Genomic DNA, 12,519 nt, shown 5'->3' with positions numbered 1-12,519 from the left:
TCAAGAAGATTGTGGTTCGAGGCCAGGCCAGAACAAAATGGACTGGAGATGTGGCTCAAGCAGTAGAGCACCTGCAAAGCAGACAAATTCAAAGCCCTGAGTTCAAACTCTAGTCCCACCCCCCCAAAAAAAAATCAGGGAGAAACAAATGACAAAAAAGCTTTAAAGCCCCCCAAATATATAGGGAGCCTCTGAGCTGGGGCAGTTGCCTTATTTAATCACCTCTTCCTGAGGCACAGGCTGCCAGTTCTAACATCACACTGTGATAATTTAAAAAAAAAAAGAAAAAAGAAAGAAAAGGAAGAAAAACTCTTTAGGCTTCATCTTCTGTCTCCTCCCACTTTGCCTTGTGATCTTCAGAGGGTTATTTCTGGCACACTTGGGATTCTAACTTGTTCTCTGTGTATCTTCAGTCTTTTCTGCCAGGTGGTGATTTAAAACAGTGGTTTAAGGTGCTGCTCACACTGTCCTGCACTTGTGTGTGACTGATGGCAGTTGAGAGCCCTAGCCAGAGGCTGTGGCTAGGGAAGCATTGTCTTTCTATTGTCACTTTTTATCAGCAGGCCCAGAAGGATGACCCCATCTCTGACCTGCTTAATTTTGAGGGTTTGAACTACCTAATAGTCATTGCTCAGAGATGCTTTCTTTCAAATCTGTCACTTAGAGAGCAGCATCAACAAAGGCAAAAGGTACAACATTTGTGATGTCCTTAGGGTGGAGACTGGAAGTTTCTGATGCAGACACTCTCAGAACGTCTCTGATGGCTGATTTTGCTTCTTGACCGCCGAAAAAAATCAGCTCATCACCTGCCACGTTTCCCCTTTAAGACTGTGTCTTCCTGTTAATTGAGCACAGTGCTGTGGTCTTATTTTTACTTCAAATGTTTTAATGAATTTGTTTCATGTCTTTCACTTTTTGCCTTGAAATTTTGTTTGGATCCTTTAATGTTCAGGGTTCTGAACACAGTTTTGTATTTACTTATTTATTTTGCTTGTTCATGTCATGCTTCTAAAGACATGTTGGTTTGTCTTGTCATTTTGATGCTGATTTACCAAAATGACCTTCTTGTGAGAACACTGGCATAGAACTTGTTCTGTCTCAGAGCGGGTGAGTCTGGACATTTTCCTAGTGTGAACAATTGCTGTTCATTATTTTAGCTTCTTCTGAGTGGAGCTAGGCATCTTGGTTTAGAAATACCACTTTATTTTTTATATGGGTATATTGCCAAGCGACAAGGTAAACATAGCATGGGGTAAAGGCTTATTTAGATATTTGTTCAATCTCACATCTTGTTAGATTTTAGTTTTGAGAAATTTTCCTTGTTACACATGATATCATTTGTCCTGTAGACAGGGCTAAAATGTACTTAAAAAGCAGCATGAAAGTAAATTAAAGAATAAACTGAGTATACTTCAAATCATGGTTGCTCAAAAATGTGAGATTGCCAGAAAGTGTTCCTTCCCATTTTCATCTTAACTGCCTCTTGTCCCTTTTGGAAGCAGAAGAGCTTACACATTTCAAATAAATTTATTTACCTATGTGGTCATTTCCCCTAGGTTTGGAATAATATTCTTCTTGAGGTACTTGAAAATGCTAGACCAAAAATAATGCTCAGATAGAAAAATGGGACAAGAGCCCAGGTACAGCCATGCAGAATGATAAGCGACTAAGACAAAAGCCACCTAGACAGCATGGTGCTGCTTTATACAAGTGAAGGTCCCATGGCTTCTTCAACAGCCTGAGCAAAGTACTGACCTTTGTCAGAGGGAGAAGCCATACCAGCCAGCTCGCCATTGACTATCTCTGGAACCACAGCTTTCACATCTACTGTGGCCATCCATCAACTCAGTTGTCTCCTAAATGGTGTCTTTGTGTCCATCCTGCCTTGTCCAGTCCATTTCCTAGAGTGCTGGTCTTGAAATGCAAGCATGGTCTTGCTATCTCCTTCTCCAACAGAATGGCTCCCATTCTGTTTGAAGAAATCCAGTTCCTATATCATCTGGTTCAACCTCCCTCTCCTGCCTCATCCATCACCATTCTCCCTTCCTGCCCTATGGTCCAGTTACAGGGCCTCATCTACCTCCTTTTGGTTCCTCAGAAGCCCTATCTCCTACAAGGCCAGGCTCCTTTATTTCAGCATCACACACAACCATATATATTGCTTTCCACAGAACACTCGTACTCGATCTGTAATGAATTATTCAACATCTTCTCTCTTTGGTTAGTATAGGATCCACCAAAAAAAAAAAAAAGAGCTATTTTCATTGGTATCACTAGCACCAAACACCAAGAAGTGGCTAAATTGATAAAACTTCTTTTTCTTTTTCAGCACTGGGCTTTGAACTCAGGGCTTCACCCTTCTAAGCAGGTGCTCTAATGCTTAAGCCACACCTCCAGCCCTAAACTGATAAAACTTCAGAAGTCTAGATTAGGTTTCCAGGTTCTATTGGGAGATCTTGGCTCCACAAATTTTTTAAGTTTGAATCTTTGGTGCCAAGGACCAAGCCAGACTTTCACTGCTCCCCTTGAGTAAACTGCTGTTATAGCAAGGCAGTAAACAGTAGTTAAATTCTATAATATTTACTATGTAAATTAAATTGGCTTAAACGTCCTCTGGCTCAATTGCTGGCCCATCTCCTCTCCCCTCTAAAGCACCAGCAGCTTTTGCTAAAGTTCTTACAGTGTAACACTCACCACACCTCACCCATTTGGTTCTTTCCCTCTCGCTCCTTTTCCTTGCTCTGGTGTTCATGGCTCTTGACACCATCTGAAGGAACAATACAGCCACCTACAGTGACAGTCACCACTGTCCACACCCCTGCTGGTAGCCAGGGTACTGACACGAGAGGTCTTCTCGCAATTAAAAAAAGAGTCTTGCCCATAGATAAATGTAAGTCTCTACCCCTAAAAACCAAAATTGTTTGCAAAATTGAAAAAAAACAAGCAAACAACAACCCTTAAAATCCAGAAATTAGCCAGGATACAAAAAATATGCATTGCCTCATTTAATTGTTACAAAAATCCTATTAGGTTTTTGTTATTATCTCCAGTAAAGATGAAAAAAATCAGAGGATCTGGTACATTGGAGTGACTTATTGAGGTCACATAGCACCAGGGCTGTGATTCAAACCCAGACCTAACAATTTGACACTTTTAACCCGTATTCTATACCATACGATGACCACAAGCTATGACCTATTCTATGCTATTTATAACAAGTGACAAAAATAGCCACACCCCTCTGAAAGGTGTGCCAGTGCCACCTGCCTGCTGGCCTCCCACCAGCTGACAGGTGCTTTCTCTGTGAGCTCTGGAGGAGACAGGGCTGTGTCCTCACACTGGCCAGAGGCCTGGGAGGCACTGAAGCAGGGCTTTGGCACAGGGGATTAGGAAGAACCTAGTTATGGACTGATCCATTAAGGAGATGGGAACTTAGGGGAGAGAGGAGAAGGTTAGACCAAGCCCAGTTGTTGGAGTTGGGGACAATGACAGTAAGATCATGAGCAATGCTCATGTGACTTGAACATGAATGACTCAGAGACCCCTTGGTCCTCAAGTCTGAGCTAGGGCCGAGTCTAGGCGGGGGGGAGGCGAGCAAATCCCACTGAAGTGGCTGGGGTGAAGGGTACAGTGTTGTCAGACCCTGTGATTTCTGTCTGTGGGGCTGTGAGCAGCTTACAGCTCACAGCTGTCTGGGCTGTTTTCATATTGAGCAGGTTGCCCTTGAGGAGAAACTGCTCTGCTCAGGTGGGCATCACTGTCACCTGCAACTTGTTAAAATAAGGCTGCCATGAACCCTCCCACACTGGAAGGGAGGCCCTGGAGAGTACTGGGGATCTATCTGCACATTTTACAGAATCTGCAGTAGATTCTGATTTACATCAGGGATGAGAGCAACTGTGCTACAGATCTCCAGGGATTGTCTGACTCTAAAATTCTTTTATTCTAAAGTTCACTGAATCAGGGGTTAGATTCATGAAAGATAAGCACTTGTCTCACATGACCATTAGGCAGTGCCAGAATCAGATACTTCCAGTTGCTTGTCATATCCCAAGAAGTTATCAACAGGCAGCTTACTCAAAGGCAACATTCTGTGTGGAAGGCTGACTCTCTGGGCCCAAGTTCAACCTTTTCCATATTCTGTCCTGGGCAGTATCGCCTCCTTCCATAGTTTGATTACTGTCATAGCCAGAAATCACAAATTGGGGGCCTGACAGACAAACCTAGGAATGCCGCACACAAGTTTGTTGAGTACTTTTCAAAAGTCTGAATTTGTCTGTAGTCAGACTGTGTACTTGCTTCCCAGCTTGCCACAGGGTCACCATCCCTCTATATTACCTGCCTGGACCCTGACTCTAGATCTAATACCCCTCTCAGCTCCTCCTGTCTTCTGAGCTCCAAACCCACATATCCAGTGCCTTCTGAGAGATAACCCAGGCTGTGTGCTTAATGGAAGGCCCTGAAGCACAGACTAAATGAATGTTTGTTAGTGACATCATTCCTCCTGCTTGCACTCCCAGCCTCCTTTGTAGTCTGTGGCCCAGCCATCAGGGACTCCTGTTGTCTCCTTTGCTCCCTGGCTTCTGGGCCTGGATGACTTATCCTTCTACAGTTCACTTGGCTAGCTCCTGCATTTTTTACAGTCTCACTTTAAACTGTCACCTCTCTGAAGGTCTTCCCTGATTCCCAGGCCTGGCAGGCACTGTGCTATCCCTGGTATCGCATTTATCACACAGCACTGGATTGCATCTGACCATCACTTCCTCTCCAGACTAAAACTAGATGTGGGCAGGAACCATCGCTACCTGGCTTGTTCATTGCTCTCTCTTCCATGTCTTGCATATGCTTGGAGTTGAGTAGGTACACAACAAATGTGTGTTGAGAAAAGGAAGCAAAGGAGAGGAGGAGAAGAAGGAAGGAGTGGAAGGGGGCAACCTGTCTTTTCTCTCATCCAGAAAGAAACAAGCTAGCATCTTCTTGCCAAGGGGAGATAAGAGCAGACACACACTCCCCATTTTAGTGAAAATTTCTGAGGGCAGGGAATCTTTCTTGCTCAAAGGTGTACCTTCAGTGTATTTGTCAGTTTCACATTACTGTAATGAAATACCTCCAATAATTAACTAATAAAGAGAAAGGGGTTGTTTCACTCATAGATTTAGAGTCTTGTCCATGACCAGGTAGCCCTAATGCTTTGGGCCTCTGGCAACCGTGACAAAGCATTGTGGGTGTGTGTGGTGGAGCAAAACCACTGACCTCATGAGCCAGGAAGCAAAAATGAAGAGGAAGAAATTGGGGCTCCACAATTCCCCTTAAAAGCATCTCCCCAGTGACCTAAGTACCTCCTACTGTTAGAAAAATCTCTGGAATAATGACTAAGACTCAGGAGTCAGTCAGCAAGGCAAACAGTTTTACTTCTGTAGAAGGGTGTGCAACTGACAAAGGTCTGGTAAGCAAGCACACCGAGCAGGAGGGCCACCCAAGTTTTTAATCCTGACACAATACTGCCCCCTTCTCCTATTGATAGGAGTCAGGGTTCACAGTCTTCCTTGATTAACTATAGATGAGGTCAAGGGCAAGGTTAACATTTAATATTCTGGGAAGCTGCAAGTTTAGAAAGCATAGTGAGCTGCTGCTTTAAAGTAGACTTACCTTGGTTGAGTATATAATTCTATTTCTTTGAAGGAAAAGACCAGTTATCCCCCACACTACGAGGTCCCATCTCCTAAGAGTTCTACCAGCTTCAAATAGTATCACCTTGGGACCAATCCTTTAACATACGGTCCTTTGGAGAACACTTAACCAAGTCGTAGCACTCAACATCAAACAAAGAGCAATACAGATTGTTCAATGAGTGAATTCATCCTAAGAACTATAACCAATGATGTAGCTGGCCAGAAACTAGATTTTTTTTTGTAATAAGACTTTAGAAACTATTTGACTTTTTAAAAGCATGTTCGCAAATATAAATCTTGAGAAAAATAAAATCTAAGAGAAAAGCACCAGTGGAAAAACTTTTCACTGGGGACCCTATAATTACCATCTCTCCAAAGAAATGGGCTTGTGAACTTGCAAACTTGGGTCCTATTGGCCAAATGTAATGACACTTTTCCAAAGGCACCAAAACACTTAAGGAAAATGCACGCATCTAGAAGTCCAGGATGGGGTTGAAAATGTGCACTTCCATGTAGAGAATCTGGAGTCTGAGTCCAAGCCCACCACTTATTACAAGCAAGTCTTGGGAGCCCATTCACTTTCTCTTCTTTATTGTCTTCCCTGTAAAATGGGGGAAATGAGAGCTGAAACCTGAAGATGAAACATAAGGCACTGAGCACAGGCCTGACGCACACCATGTGCTGGGGGCAGCTTCATTCACTGCACTCCTGCATTTTAATTATTTAAAAGCATTGCAGCCAGGCTCGTGCAGAAAACAAGGGGCTTATGAAATATTACTCTCCTGGTGGGAAGAAGCACTGTTTCTTTACTGTCTGCTCTCTAAAAGAAAAGCATTAACCATAGAGAGGTTCCAGAAATGATCCAGGAGAATTTGATTGTCACTGGATCTTGGACTCATGCTGCAGAGCAAGGCTTTGCTCTTCTCTTCCCTTTTTCCCTCTGGGATATACTAGATGTTTGTGTCCTCCTTCCCCTATTCATGTGTTGAAACTTAATCTTCAAGTGAAGGCATTTGAAGATGGGGCTTTGGGGAGGTGATTAGGTTAGGAGGGCAGAGTCTCATGAATGGGACCAGTGACCTTATTAAAGAGACCCTAGGAGGCCCCCTCTCCCCTTCCACCGTGTGAAGACATCATCATGCCATCCATGAGAGGACTCTCAACAGACACGGGTCTGTTGGTGCCTTGATCTTAGACGTGCCAGCCTCCAGCACTGTGGGAGATAAGTTCTGTTGCTTCAAAGCCACCCAGTCTATGACTGTTGTAATAGCACCCTGACAGAGTAAGAGCCCTCTCCCAGTTTCATGAGGAGGCCTCCTAGGGAGGGCGGCCAGAGCAGAGTCATCATGGGCAAAAGGAGCCTCATCTACCCAGACTGCTCATCTCCTGAGTAGCTTTTTAAAAAAAATATGTAATTCATATTCAGTCATTTAAAAATCATTTTTCCTTATTTCAAAGGCAAATCATGTTCAGTTTGGAAGAGTCATGTAAGAAAAAGGAAAAAAAATTGTCTAAAATTCTGCTGTTAAGTAACTACTGAAAACATTTTGCAATTCATCCTTTCCAAGTTTTTCTAGGTGATATGGAATAAAACAGTATGTTCCTGTCTTACAAATGAGATCAAGTGGTACAGTCAGTATCTGCTGTTCTGTAACCTGACCTTTTACACAGAACAACTTCTTCATGTCAGGGAGTGAATGTATCTAATGTGACCACAGGTGACGTTGGTGGGCTCTGAAGGTGGCTGACCACAAACCCTCAGTGCCCTCTCTGAGAGGAAACTTGGAGCTGATTTGTTTCCCTTCCATAAACAATGCTTCAGTGAACGACTCTGTAGTCAAACTTTTATACAACCCATAATTACTCCCTTACAGTGAATCCCCACATTCAATCTTAATTTGTTCAAGAGAAAAAGACCATAGGACAATGTGATGAAAATGTTTAAATCACAAATGGGTATGTGGTGGCAAGCAGGGGAGGACTGTAATGAGCAGGATGCATTTTATTTCCCATTCTGTTCAGCTTCCAAGTTTTAGCTCAAGTGCCTCTTCATTTTTATTCAACAAACTTAAAAAATGAATGAGACACAACCCCATCCTTACAGATTAAAATCTAGTAGCAGAGATGAGACACAATAACTTGTTATAACTAATAAGTGAGTTTTCTCTCTCTTTTAACCCAAAAGTGCCTGACTCTTCATCATGAAAAGATAGACATAATTATATTAAGATAGTCAATATTTAATGAGAACTTACTATGTCTAGGAGCTGTTGATATGTCAAATAATATTCATCCTTTGATTCTCCCAGTCAGCCTGTGAAATAAGTACTATGGTCATGAATATTCCAGAACATTGTAGAAACTAAGGTACAAAAAGGTTAAATAATTTGCCCACAGTAATTAGCTAGAGCATAGTAGAACTGGGATTTGACTGAGGTCTTTTGGGGGTAGGGTCCTCACCATGGAAGCATATTGCCTTTGGGCTTGGAAACAATGTCCTGACGACCTGGAATGAGCATTGTGATTTTACCTTCTAGATACTGTGGCCTGAAAACCAGCCTGCTGATGTCCTCAATTGTGACATTTATGATGACCAATCAGTGCAGCTACTATACACACATTGGCTTCCCTCCGATCCCAGTGGCTGCCTTGGCTGTGGAGAAAGTGGGTCACTCTAGTGTGCATTACCAACTTGCTCTGTGTCGACCTAAGACCGTGACCAAGGTCAAGGTAGATCACCTGACCTCAGCGATGGCTTTCTCTTTGGCCATACCAAGTTGGCACAGTTTGAGGCTGTGGCCTGCACCACAGGATATTCAGAGCCTCCTGAAGTTGATGGGGCCAGCCTCAGCAGGAATCATGTCCATTGAATTGCTTATGTCATAAAATAAAGTTTAGATTATTCTCTGTGTAATTTCTTTTAATCCCTTAGCATATATTTTTGCCCTTAAAATGGCCATGAATTCCTTAAAAGTTTTTATAACTGAGTCATCTAATTCCATCAAGGCCTGATGGAGTGCTCACACTGTCTCATGAGGAAGGAGAAAATGAAATTTGCAGAGGGAAGTCTTTAGTCAGTGAGACCCCTGGACCCCAAAGCCCACCCCAGCCTCCACACTGATATCAACTGTCCAGCCCACACCAGCCCTCAGACCCACATAGATGTATGGCCATAGAGGCGTCCACTTCTGCAAGGACCCTTGTCATTACCCACAGACCAACTGCTGGGTTCTCTGCATCTCTTGTGGGTTTGTACTTCTTTACCAATATCTTGCCAGCTGGGCCACAGTCTTCCCATAGTTTGGGCTCATTAATCTGATATGATTTATTAAATTTCCTCAGCTTCTTTTAGTAAATAACCGTATGACCTCTATTTTATTGAAGGTGTGATTTTTGGTGCTGAGGAAAAAAATCACCCTTCTTTAATAAAAACAATAAGCCTTTGACCCTTTTATGTTAAATCCACAACCTCAATCAGTCAATAATGCCATAACTTGAGGCTAAAAAATAACTAAAAATAAAATAAGCCTTTGATGCTGAAAGACGAGACCATAAAATACTAATAAAAACAGACATTTGCTGAGTGCTGACCACACAAAACGCTTTGTGGGCATGACCTTGACCTTCTTACTGTTCTGTACAGTGGATGTTATTATTACCATCTCTAGATGAGAATGTTGTGGCTTTAAAGATGAGGATTGGAGGCAGGGGAAGGGGGTTCTCATCCCACGTCTACCTCTGCCACAGCTGACAGGGAAAAATGTGGGTTAATCTCTTTGGGCCTCAGTTTCCTCATCTGGAAAACATGGTCCTTAGTGACCTTTTCCAACCGAATTTCTGAATGCTTTTTAAAGGTGTAGAGACTGAGTCTGCTGTGGAATTGAGTTCCAAGTCCCTGCCACATATAAACAGCTTTGGAAAACCTTCACCATGCTATAAGCAAATGGCCATTAAGGCCACTCAATTTTGCCTAGTTCAGTTTTGAGGTTTTAAAAACTCTCTACACAGTAATTCTAAAACTTGGAAGACTAGCCAGCAGCCTGGTGTTTCCAGCCTTGATCTACCTGACCTCTGGACTTGACCTGCTCAGGAAGGTCAACGGGAAGCAATTCTGGTGTTTGCACATCTCTTCAGTCCTCAAGGTTCTTGCTCATGCATTATGTCACCTCGTCTACATTAATGATTCTGAGAGATGAATACTGTAATTTATTATTATTAATTATTACCACTATCATCCCCACTGTGCAGTCAGGACAGGCTCCTAAAGAGGAAGGTGACCTGCTGAGACATGGAACTCCTGGTTGGCAGAGCTAGAACTTGAGTCCAGTCAGGCGTGTGGACCCATTTTTCCATGCCACCAATACTGCATCTCATCTGAATTTTTACATTAAAACATGCTCTCCCACCAGTTTTTCCAATTTGTGGTGATGGTAGTGATAATTTTACCAAGAGACTCTGAAATGAGAGGCACACTGTAATAGGATGACTAAGAGAGTGGAGACCATTATTAGCAAGATTTGTATCCTGGATCTGCCTTCTAAGCAGGAGAACTGCATGTCTTAGTTCTCCCAGGATGGTCCTGGTTGTCCAGCATCATGGCAGACCTTCCCCCAATACCTGTGGGCCACAGGGTAGGAGTAAAAATGGCAAACAGTCCAGGTCACTCCACTATTTTTCTTCCTACCAATGGGCTCCATGTAGATGTGTGTCTTAGACTGTTTCTGCTGTTATAATGAAACACTTTAAGACTAGGAATGTGGCCCAAGGGGTAGAACATTTGCCTAGCAAGCTTGAGGCCCTGAGTTCAATCCCCAGTACCAGTGAAGAGGGAGAGTGAGGGGGAGGGGAGGGGAGAGAAGGAGAAGGAGGAGGGAGGAGAAAGAGATAAAGGAAGGAACAAAGGGAGGGAGGGAGGAAGGAAGGAAGCTTTCTTTTTTCTTAAAAAGAGAGTGCTCATAGATGTGGAGGCTGAGAGGTCATCCATCAAGGCACTAGCAGAGGGCTATTTTCTGCTTCCAAGATGATGTCTTGTTTCATCCTCATATGGTAGAAGAGTAGATGGATTAAAAAAAACCCGGTGGCCTAGCTAGTTCCCTCTATCCCTCTTCTCAGGGTACTGAGCCTCTGACTTAATCACCTCCTAAAGATCCCATCTTTGAATGCTATCAGATTGGGTCTCAACATGTGAATTTCCAGGGGACAAATTCAAAATCACAGCAGTGTGAGTGGACACCACAGCTTGCATGTTCAAACAGAATCCATCCCCAAAGGCTATTTGGAACTAGAAGTGACTACATCTGCCACTTTGACTGCCCTTTCGAAGATATACCTGGGGAAGAGACCAACCAAGTTTCTTTTTAGAGGATTAAGGTCATTTGAGCAAGATTTTGGTGTCCTACGGAGACTTGGAGCATGGCCTAAAGAGAGTGGCACTGGTTCTGAGTCAGCAGAACCCTATGTCCCATGCCCCACTCAGCCCCTGAGAAAAGCATAGCCAGAGGAAGTGGAATGGGTCTAAATGCAAGTGTGAGCAGGGACGTCCCCTCGGGATTCTAGATGTTGATTGAAACTCGCTTCCCTGGCAAAGGTGACTTGGTTTGCAGTCTATCAGACAGTTACCTTGTTATGAGCTGTGTGACTTTGGGCATTGCTTCCCATTAGATTAGTGAAGTGGGGAAAAGGGTGCTGTGGTGACCACAAGGTAGATGTGGCTGGTGGGTATGAGTGACATGGATCACTTTCAGGGGGCAGCATTTGATGGCCTGGGTTTGGCTCCCTGGATGGGGGATGTGTGGATGTAGAGATGCACTTCTTGAGCCTCCCCCAGTGCTGCTGCCATGACAATTGCCAAGACTACACCAGCCTTGAAAAAGCAAGATTCAACCTTTGCTGTTTGTTGCTACAGCATAAATCAGCTTAGCCTCTTTTCTTCTTCTTTCTTTCTTTTAATTTTGGCCAGTACTAGGGTTTGAACTCAGAGTCTGGCATTTGCCAGGCAGGTGCTCTACCAATTAAGCCACATCCGTAGTCTTAAAATTATTTCATTATATTTTCAGATGGAGTCTTGTGTTTTTGTGCAGGGCCAGCCTCAGACCCTGATCCTCTTAGCTATCCCTCCTGCATTGTTGGGACCACAGGTGTACCTCACTACATTCAGCTTATTGATTGATAAGCTGAATTATTGATTGATTGATATTTTTTTTTCCCCAGGGCTGGTGTTGAACTGAGTTCCTCCTGACTCTGCCTCTCAAGCAGCTGGCATTACAGATACGTGCCACCATTCCTGGCCTCCATTTTCTATTTTATGTGAGAAAAATTATAGAGGTAAGTAAGGCACAGGGGTGGTGGAATGTATGATGCCCAGGCTGTCGCCTGGGACTCAACAGAATTGAGAGTGAAGATGGCTTCTTTGGAAATAACCTCAAGTTTGGCTAAGTCCCATGAGTTTAAGGGCTGGTGACATAATCTTTCCAGTACTCAAAAAAATTTTAATACTTCCACGTAAGCCAAAGCAGTGAAATTATGGCACTTGTTGAATTTTAGTGGGAAATTCTAGCACTGTAAAGTTGTTTTAACACTACAGAGAGCCAAATCTCAATTGCCTGCTCTTGGAGGAAGCTGGGATGTTATTATAAAAGTGGCCAAATAAACCTGGAGAGACTTAAAAAGAAATTGTGAGCCATTCACTCCCTCCCTCCCTAGTGTGTTTTGCTGAGCTGCTAACTTGAAAGTAGCCAGCTTGTTCCTGTGTGCTGTGCACTTCTGAGCAGAGGTGACCTGTGTGTTTGCTAACAAGGGACTACCAGCAATCATCCAGGCAGGTGAAGAAAGCCTTAGAAATTGAAGA

The 12,519-nt window shown here is 43.4% G+C and overlaps 1 pseudogene; it reads left to right on the top strand.

Annotated features, from left to right (window-relative positions):
* Positions 1-8,542, top strand: part of LOC141411523 (uncharacterized) — a 114,894-nt pseudogene extending 106,352 nt beyond the window's left edge.
* Positions 8,543-12,519: the final 3,977 nt, after the last annotated feature.

Source organism: Castor canadensis, chromosome 1, assembly GCF_047511655.1.
Source record: "Castor canadensis chromosome 1, mCasCan1.hap1v2, whole genome shotgun sequence".
NCBI classification, from domain to species: domain Eukaryota; kingdom Metazoa; phylum Chordata; class Mammalia; order Rodentia; family Castoridae; genus Castor; species Castor canadensis.
This window is presented reverse-complemented; position numbering and strand designations above follow the sequence as displayed.